The following is an 8,384-nucleotide window of genomic DNA, read 5'->3' on the forward strand; positions in this document are numbered from 1 at the left end:
GAGGTGGGAGGATCCCTTGAGCCTGGGGGGTCAAGGCTGCAGCCATCCATGATTGCACCATTGCACTCCAGCCTGGGTGAAAGACTGAGACTCTGTCTCAATAAAAAAAGGAGTGTAACATCATTCCATTTGGTAGATCTTTAAAAGTAAGAGTAATGCATTTTTAATTTTAACAAAATTAAAATTTAATGAAATTATGCCTTATGACTTTTGACAGGTTCCACTTTTATCAGGATCCATTTTATACCTTCTACAAAAAAGCTGATCTATTGCCTAGGGTTTTTCTTCTTTATTTTTGATTTTAATCATCTGTAGTGGGATTCCAGAAAATGCTGTCGATAAAGAAGTGATTCTGCCCATGAGTTATGAGGGCACACCCCACTTGCAAATAATGCCTTTCATTCATATCTAGCTTATCATTCTTTCCCTGGTAGAATATGGAAACATTACCTGGAGGAGAAAAGATAGCTGCCTCAATTATGGAAGATGTCAGTTGAAACAGCCCTAGGCCAGCATGTGTGAAACCTGTTCAGAGTTTCTCTCTTCTGTGGGTGAAGAGCTGACTCAGATAAGAATTGGCCACAATTAAATTAGGCTTACATGAGGGAATGTCAGGCTGGAGGGACTGCCCTGCGTGTTCACCACTGATTAGACCCGTGGAAATTCTTATCCAGAAGGGACTGGTGTCACCAGGATCTTGATGAGCTCTGCATATATTACAAAGGAGAAATGCTTACTACATTAAATGTCTGATGATGTCGCCGCGATGTCCGATGATGCCACAGTAGCAACGTTAGACATGAAACCATCTCTGTCCTCTGCTCACTTTGAGCATCTTTGGGAGTTACCTGTAGTCCATTTGTCCCCATCTTATGTGTTACTTCTGTTGGTCTACATGAGAAACCTAAACACTTGTTTTTGTTAAAAAAAAAAAAAAAAGGGAAAGAAAAGGAAAAATTATCCTCACCTATCTTTCCCTCCTTAGACACCAAATGTACTCAAAATTCCCAAATGATTTCAAATTGAAGGTTTCGCTCTTTGACTTGTTATTTAGGTTAAGTGGCTTTCTTGACAGACTAGAGTTTTGCAGTCGATCAGATGATGGACAGAAGGTGATGTATTGTAATTATTGTGCATGTCCTTGGGTTTAAGTAAGGTAATTGTGTGAAATTATGCAGTCAATAACTACTCCCTCCCACTCTCATTCCAAAAACATTGTGGCTCTGCCGTAAAGCTCAGGTGTTCTGCACCTTATATAAAAAACCTTAAAAGTACCATCCCTAGAGAAGGCATATATATATATATATATATGTGTGTGTGTGTGTGTGTGTGTATATATATATATATATGTAAAATTTTGAATTGTTTAAAAAAAGAAACATGTAAAATTGACCATCTTAGCCATTTTTAAATGTACAGTTCAGTAATGTTAAGTATATGCACACTGTTTTTTGTAGTTATAGGTTAGTGGTTTTCAGGTGACCCTAGTCTAGAATCAAGGGGACACAGTGTGTCACATAAATTATGAACATGTTATAAAAGGAAATTGAAAAGGAAATTAAAATGGAATCAGTGGAGAAGGAAGAACAAGATATAGTAGGACAGTCATTCCAAAATCAATCCCAAAATCAAACAGACACAACAAAGTACAAAATTTCAAAAACATCAGATTGGTATGCGTTGACTCGTATGGATTTTTTTTTTCAGACTTTCAGCCCCTTTAATTAGGTCAGAATGGCAGGCAAGGGGTGAGGAAGGTGGTACTTCTTAAGCTCCACTCAGCAACTGGTCAGTTCTCATCCTCTGGCAGCTGGATTTTGCTGGGGTGGAAGCAGTTGCATTCCATGATGGGAAGGCCATTGGCCTCTTGGTATTTCACAAGCATCTCAGCTCCATGATGGGCCCACTCTGGCATCCTGTAATCAGGCAGATAGACCACAAAGGTGCTGCCAAGGACCAGAACAATGGAGACGCCAAAGAAGAAGACAACTCGCATGTTCCAGATGTCCAAAACGGGGTCCTTGTCGTAACAATGGGAGTCTGGGTTCTTCTCATAGAAGTTTTAGTCCTCGGGATCTGGGTCCTCCTGCCAGTGTATGGTAAGTTCGGGGGGCTGCTTTCATGCCACAGCAGATGGGCGACCACAGTCCTGGAGAAGCTGGATTCCCAACGGACGTGGCTGGCCAGGAGCCTTTGCGTCGCCGCTGCCTCCAAGAGACCGGGGGTGCTCAAACTTAATAGCCCAGCTGCCATGACAGATAGTCCTGCAGGGTCTCCAACTCCTATAGACTCTATGTGGATTTTTTTAAATTTTGATTTATTTATTTATTTTTTTGAGATGGAGTGTCGTTCTGTCTCCCAGGCTGGAGTGCAGTGGCGCATCTCTGCCATCACGTCCCGGGTTCACTGCAAGCTCCAAGTCCCGGACTCACTGCAAGCTCCACGTCCCGGGTTCACGCCATTCTCCTGCCTCTGCCTCCCGTGTAGCTGGGACTGCAGGTGCCCGCCACCACGCCCCGCTAATTTTGTGATTTTTTTAGTAGAGACGGGGTTTCACCATGTTAGCCAGGATGGTCTTGATCTCCTGACCTCGTGATCCACCCACCTTGGCCTCCCAAAGTGCTGGGATTACAGGCGTGAGCCACTGCGCCCAGCTTCTATGTGGATTTTATAATACAGATGATAAAGATTTGATACCTTTACATGAACTTTAAAGGGCAAAATTACACAAATCTGCGTCATGTTTACTTAGTGGAGAGATCAATATTATGATTGCCTAGAACAGAACTGATTTTTTTTGGCCATTTTTTATAAAACCAAATAACCAGAAGGTATTTGATTAACACAATCAAATAATCTTAAACTATCAGATAATTATTCTTGTTGATCTGGTAGTGAAATGTTGAATCCAAGTAAACTGAAGTAGGAGAAGTAGAGTTGTAGACTGTATGACTTTCATCTAAGATTCTGTGAGAGGACGGCAAATAAGCATGTTCTTTGTTCTTCCATAAAAACCCTTTTAAAATATAATAGTATTATAACCACTTACTTTTGGTCCGGGGCTTGGGACCTCATTTTATCGTAGCCATCCGCCAGCCTGTGTGACATATACTCAGCCCTCAGAAGCATTGTTTTCCTCCCTGGTGGGGCTGCTGCTCTAAATATCCCCTGAAGTTCCTGCCTCTTAATACCCTTGACTCTAGAAACACAAACCCTTAAGTTAGCTTAGATAACATAGAAATGATGTGTAAAATCTGGCAACCTGCTAAGAGCTTATTCTGTGTTAGCTATTTGCTACTGTTTCCCAATTCAACAAATATTTCTTGAATGCCTGGTACTTGATCTTGCAAAAATATGTGTGAGGCAAAGAATAGTTGATGCCCAAATTTCTGGTTCAGGATATTTAGTCTAAGTAAGTTTTTGCCAGTTTTCTCTTTTGTTCTTTCTCCCAAAAACGTAGAAGTAATGGAAGGATGGTGTTGTTAAACCACATAAGGCTGGGAGCTAACATTTTTCTTTTTGATCTGGAAAATAGTTCTTTTTTTTTTTTTTTTTTTTTTTTTTGAGATGGAGTTTCCCTCTCATTGCCCAGGCTGGAGTGCAGTGGTGGGATCTCAGCTCACTGCAACCTCCACCTCCTGAGTTCAAGCCATCCTCCTGCCTCAGCCTCCCGAGTAACTGGGATTACAGCCACCTGCCACCATGCCTGGCTAATTTTTGTGTTTTTAGTAGAGACAGGGTTTCACCATGTTGGCGAGGCGGGTCTCGAACTCCTGACCTCAGGTGATCCACTTGCCTCGGCCTCCCAAAGTGCTGGATTACAGGCGTGAGCTACCACTCCTGACGGAAAATAGTTCTTGAAAACAGTAGTATAGTCTATTGGATTATTCAAGTTCAAACCTCGAAGTACTTGCTGTACATACTTTTTTGTTGCTAAATTCTTTATTAATATCATTTACTCTTATAACATTTGCTGCCAAAACATGGGCATTGAAAAGCACATTTCTGGGCTTACATTTGTGGTGGCTGAATGACGTTTGTTCATAATGGCCAAATCACTAGAGCCTTTTCTCTAGATTTTTTTTAAACAAGGAAATAGGAAAGGCATGTTAAACACAACAATAGAAATCTGTTCTAAAAGAAAAGTCAGATCTGAACTCCTTGGGTGGAATAGTTTGGTAAAGGTTAAACAAACTTTCCCTGACTCTTGTGGGACATTAAAATAAATTTCATCTAAATTCTTGTCAGCTTCCCTGTACAGCTGCCCTAAACATCTGCTGTGGATGCTCAAAATTGCTGCTTTCCCCCTTTCACAGTTTACATATGCTGTGTAAACTATTTATTTGTAATACATAATTAGTGGCAATGTGTATACTTGGTTTTAAACTACATATACTCAGGGGTGGACTAGAAGAAAACTATCTACTTACGTACATAGAATGAGGCTTCTTAGTTTAAGGCTTGTCAAAGCAATGATCCTATTTCCTTTGCAGAAGCTGCTGATATTAAGGAGAAGCGTTTAAAATCTGTTTAGGTTAATGTAGCTTGGGGTAGAGTTATGGCAATTATACTTGGTTTCACAATGCAGGGCAGGATTTGACAGCCGCTGCCTCGTAAACCATGCTCCAGAGTAAAATGATTTCCTCAAAGTCATGGAAAAGTGAGGCCACTTGAAGGCCTGGGAGGCTGTGGTCTTGGTAGTCATGCAGAGAAAATTATGTGAGCCTCTGGAGAGGTGGCCCTGTGTTGACCCGAGAAGATTAATCTTCTGGGGTCTTGATTTTGTTGGCAGAATAAATGCTTCTGTAAAGAGTGAGATACAAGTCAGGTTGGCCAAAAACTGGAGAACATTAGTCCTTGGGAACAAACGGGCATTCTAGCTGTCAAGGTGACTAATGGCCTTGCTACATGAGAATACTTCCTGAAGAAATCTTGGTTCTACCACCAAGAGGTGATGGATCCTTAATTCTCTGTTGTGGGTGGAGACCTCAGAACCCAGTCAGGTTTACATTGTAGGGATGGAAGTCATCCTAGCTCCAGTAGAAGGGAACCCAATTTCTAACCTCAGACATGCAGAGCTGACCTTCCCTGGAGCATGATCCCCAGAACCTCTCAACGGCAGCAGAGGAGCTCTATGCAGTGCCTCAGCTATGAAAAAATTCCTCTTGGGAATTGCTTTTTTCTATTAATATATCATTGGCTCTGCCCTTCCCACTATAGTTGAATTAGTTCCGCTAATCTAGGGTTTCTCAACCTCAACAATATTGACATATTAGGCCTGTAAGTTCTGTGTTTCGGGGGCTGTCCTAGGTAGGACATTTAGTAGCATCTCTGGCCTATACCCACTAGATGCCAGCAGCATCCTTCTCATTGTGATAACAAAAATATCTGTAAAGATTGCCAAATGTCCCATGGGGGTCAAAATTGCCCCTTACTCTATGGGAAAACACTGATCTAATCCTATATTTTCTTGGAGTTTCATAACACATTTGTAGTTCATTAAACAACAAATATTTATTGAACACCTACTATGTGTCCAGTAGTATGTATGTTTTGTGTGGGATAACTGATGTCCAAAGAGAAAGTGCCTTTCTTCATTCGGTTTATAGTCAAGTTGGAGTAACAGATATTAGTCAAATAGTCTTATTAAATATATTTAGAATAGTAGTAAGTGTTGCAAATGAAATGTTCTATGTGCTCTGAGGACACATAACAGGGGCCATACGTAATCTTGGAGATCACATAAATCTGCCCTGAAGAATATGGAAGCTGCAGTGACTCTGTGCATGTTTTCATGATGGGAAATCAGGAAAGAGGAAGCCAGTTGAACTTGGAAAACGTGCAAAGCTCCTGAAGTGGGAAGTGTTCTGCTAGGATCAAAAAAAGACCAGTGTCGTTGGAAAGCAGAGTGGTTTGAGATAAGCCAAACAAGAAGCCAGGGGCCAGACGTGGTGGCTCACGCCTGTAATTTGAGCATTTTCAGAGGCCAAGACGGGCGGATCTCAAGGTCAGGAGATTGAGACCATCCTGGCTAACACAGTGAAACCCTGTCTCCACTAAAAATACAAAAAATTAGCCAGGCGCGGTGGCAGGCACCTGTAGTCCCAGCTACTCTGGAGGCTGAGGCAGGAGAATGGTGTGAACCCAGGAGGCGGAGCTTGCAGTGAGCTGAGATCACACCACTGCACTCCTGCCTGGGTGACAGAGTGAGACTCTGTCTCAAAAAAAAAAAAAAAGAAAAAGAAGAAGCCAGACTCAAATTTGGCAGAAATGTTTCAGCCTCAGCCTTGCCAGTTTTGGTCTTTACTATTCTGAAAGCATGGGAAAGGCATTGAAATGTTTCTGCAGGGCTAGGATTTGTGCAGGTTTCAGCTATGTGGCTGGTTTGTTGTAGCAGGAATGCTGTGGAGGGGATGAGAGTGGAGATGTCAGACTGGTGAGTGGCTTAAGGCTGTAGGATTGCTGTCATCTTTTGCACAGTCAACCAATGCCTGGCCCCTTAGTTGTTCTCTCATTCACCTCATTGGCTGTGAACTGCAATCTGCTGTGTCTCCATGGCCCTAACTGTATTTGAATTCACTGAGTTATTATGCATTCATTTTCTCTTTGAACCGTCTGCATTGGATTGCTTTCTCACTCTGGCTTTCAGTTTCAAAAATGATACCAGGTTCCCAAAGAGGGGATTGAAGGAGCAGAACAAGCTGATTGCCCTTGGTAACCTCATTTCAAGGATACAACATGGCCTAGGAAGTCACTTCATTGGCCATACGTTACCCACCCCAAGTTCTAATTCTTCTAAAGATCCATGTTAGGAAGACTCTGTGGGTAGTCCCATGGGATGATTGAAGGGGTGACCTTGGTCTCATTAGCATTTAGTACTAATCCAGGCAATGTGGGCTTATATGCACCAGTCAATAATAAATAACTTTAACGGGGACTGTGGGAGAGCTGAAGGAGCCAGATTTGTATTTTGCCTTGTTTGCTAAGATGCAGTTGTCAAAATTTGGGATGTGCAGCAGGATTTGCAGAGATCCGGAAGACTAGTTTTCTCTTAGGATGAGCTCCATCAACTGGCTTTGTCTTGTTCTCTGTGGCAGCACCTCTAGGGGGCAGCATTCTACTCAGGCCAACTCTGACGGGCTGGACGATCTCACACCTGGTCTATTTGTGGCTGCCTTGGGATAGTAACCCTGTCCTGGACCTAGAATGTTAGGCTGAGGTTGCTTATGCTGAAATAACTAGCTGGAGGTTCTTGGACATTTTCTTTAAGGCATGTCTACAAAAATGCCTACAAATGTCCTGTCCCTGTAAGACAATGTTTTCTTTTTTTTTTTTTTTGAGATGGAGTCTCGCTTTGTCGCCCAGGCTGGAGTGCAGTGGCCGGATCTCAGCTCACTGCAAGCTCCGCCTCCCGGGTTTACGCCATTCTCCTGCCTCAGCCTCCCGAGTAGCTGGGACTACAGGCGCCCACCACCTCGCCCGGCTAGTTTTTTGTACTTTTAGTAGAGACGGGGTTTCACCATATTAGCCAGGGTGGTCTCGATCTCCTGACCTCGTGATCCGCCCGTCTCGGCCTCCCAAAGTGCTGGGATTACAGGCTTGAGCCACCGCGCCCGGCCAAGACAATGTTTTCTTAAGTGAGCGTGTAAGAAGAGGATCCCACTGACTCAGGATTCTGCAGCCTCGGGCTCTTTAGTGGAGATGAAGGGTAGTTGAGAGCTGTCCGTGTTGACCTATTCTTAGGAAGAAGGACTCTTTGGGTAGTCCCATGTGGTGATTGAAGGGGTAACCTTGGTCTCATTAGCACTGAGTACTAATCCAGATAATATGGGCTTATATGCACCAGTCAATAATAAGTAACCTTAATGGGGAATATGGGAGAGCTGAAGGAACAAGATTTGCATTTTGCCTTGTTTGCTAAGACACCGTTGTCAGTGATGGTAATATCAGGAGACAAGACTGACAAGATATCTGGATTGTCAGCAAACTTCTAGACTGTATTCCTTGACCCACATGCAAGCTCTTTTAAATCCTTGGAATGCTTATTGCTGCCTATTTCCAAATAATCTTCTTTTCCTCCTCCCATGGTATAATTTCTACCTCTCCGCAGTGTGTTCATCCTTCTATTAATAAATGTTAAGCTGTTTGGTTTCTTCTCCTTTTTGAGTTCATTCAGATTGCTGCCTGAAATACTGTTTTAGCGTCTCAGTCATTTTGTGATATATTGTTTCTTTATTTCTTGCACAATTATTTTCTCCCTCCTCCTCTCCTGGTACTCATCTGCTCATATCCCAACCTTCATGAAGCCAGACATAGCTAATATTATCCCGTTTTAGAGAGCTGAGTGTGTATCACTCTTCTCATTCAATTCATTTTAGCAAATT

At 42.6% G+C, this 8,384-nt stretch overlaps 1 pseudogene; it reads right to left on the bottom strand.

The window, feature by feature from the left end:
• Positions 1-1,789: 1,789 nt before the first annotated feature.
• LOC100424405 (NADH dehydrogenase [ubiquinone] 1 beta subcomplex subunit 11, mitochondrial pseudogene) lies at positions 1,790-2,253 on the bottom strand (annotated as a pseudogene).
• Between the last annotated feature and the right edge of the window lie 6,131 nt (positions 2,254-8,384).

Source organism: Macaca mulatta, chromosome 14 (genome assembly GCF_049350105.2).
Source record: "Macaca mulatta isolate MMU2019108-1 chromosome 14, T2T-MMU8v2.0, whole genome shotgun sequence".
Classification (NCBI taxonomy): Eukaryota; Metazoa; Chordata; class Mammalia; order Primates; family Cercopithecidae; genus Macaca; species Macaca mulatta.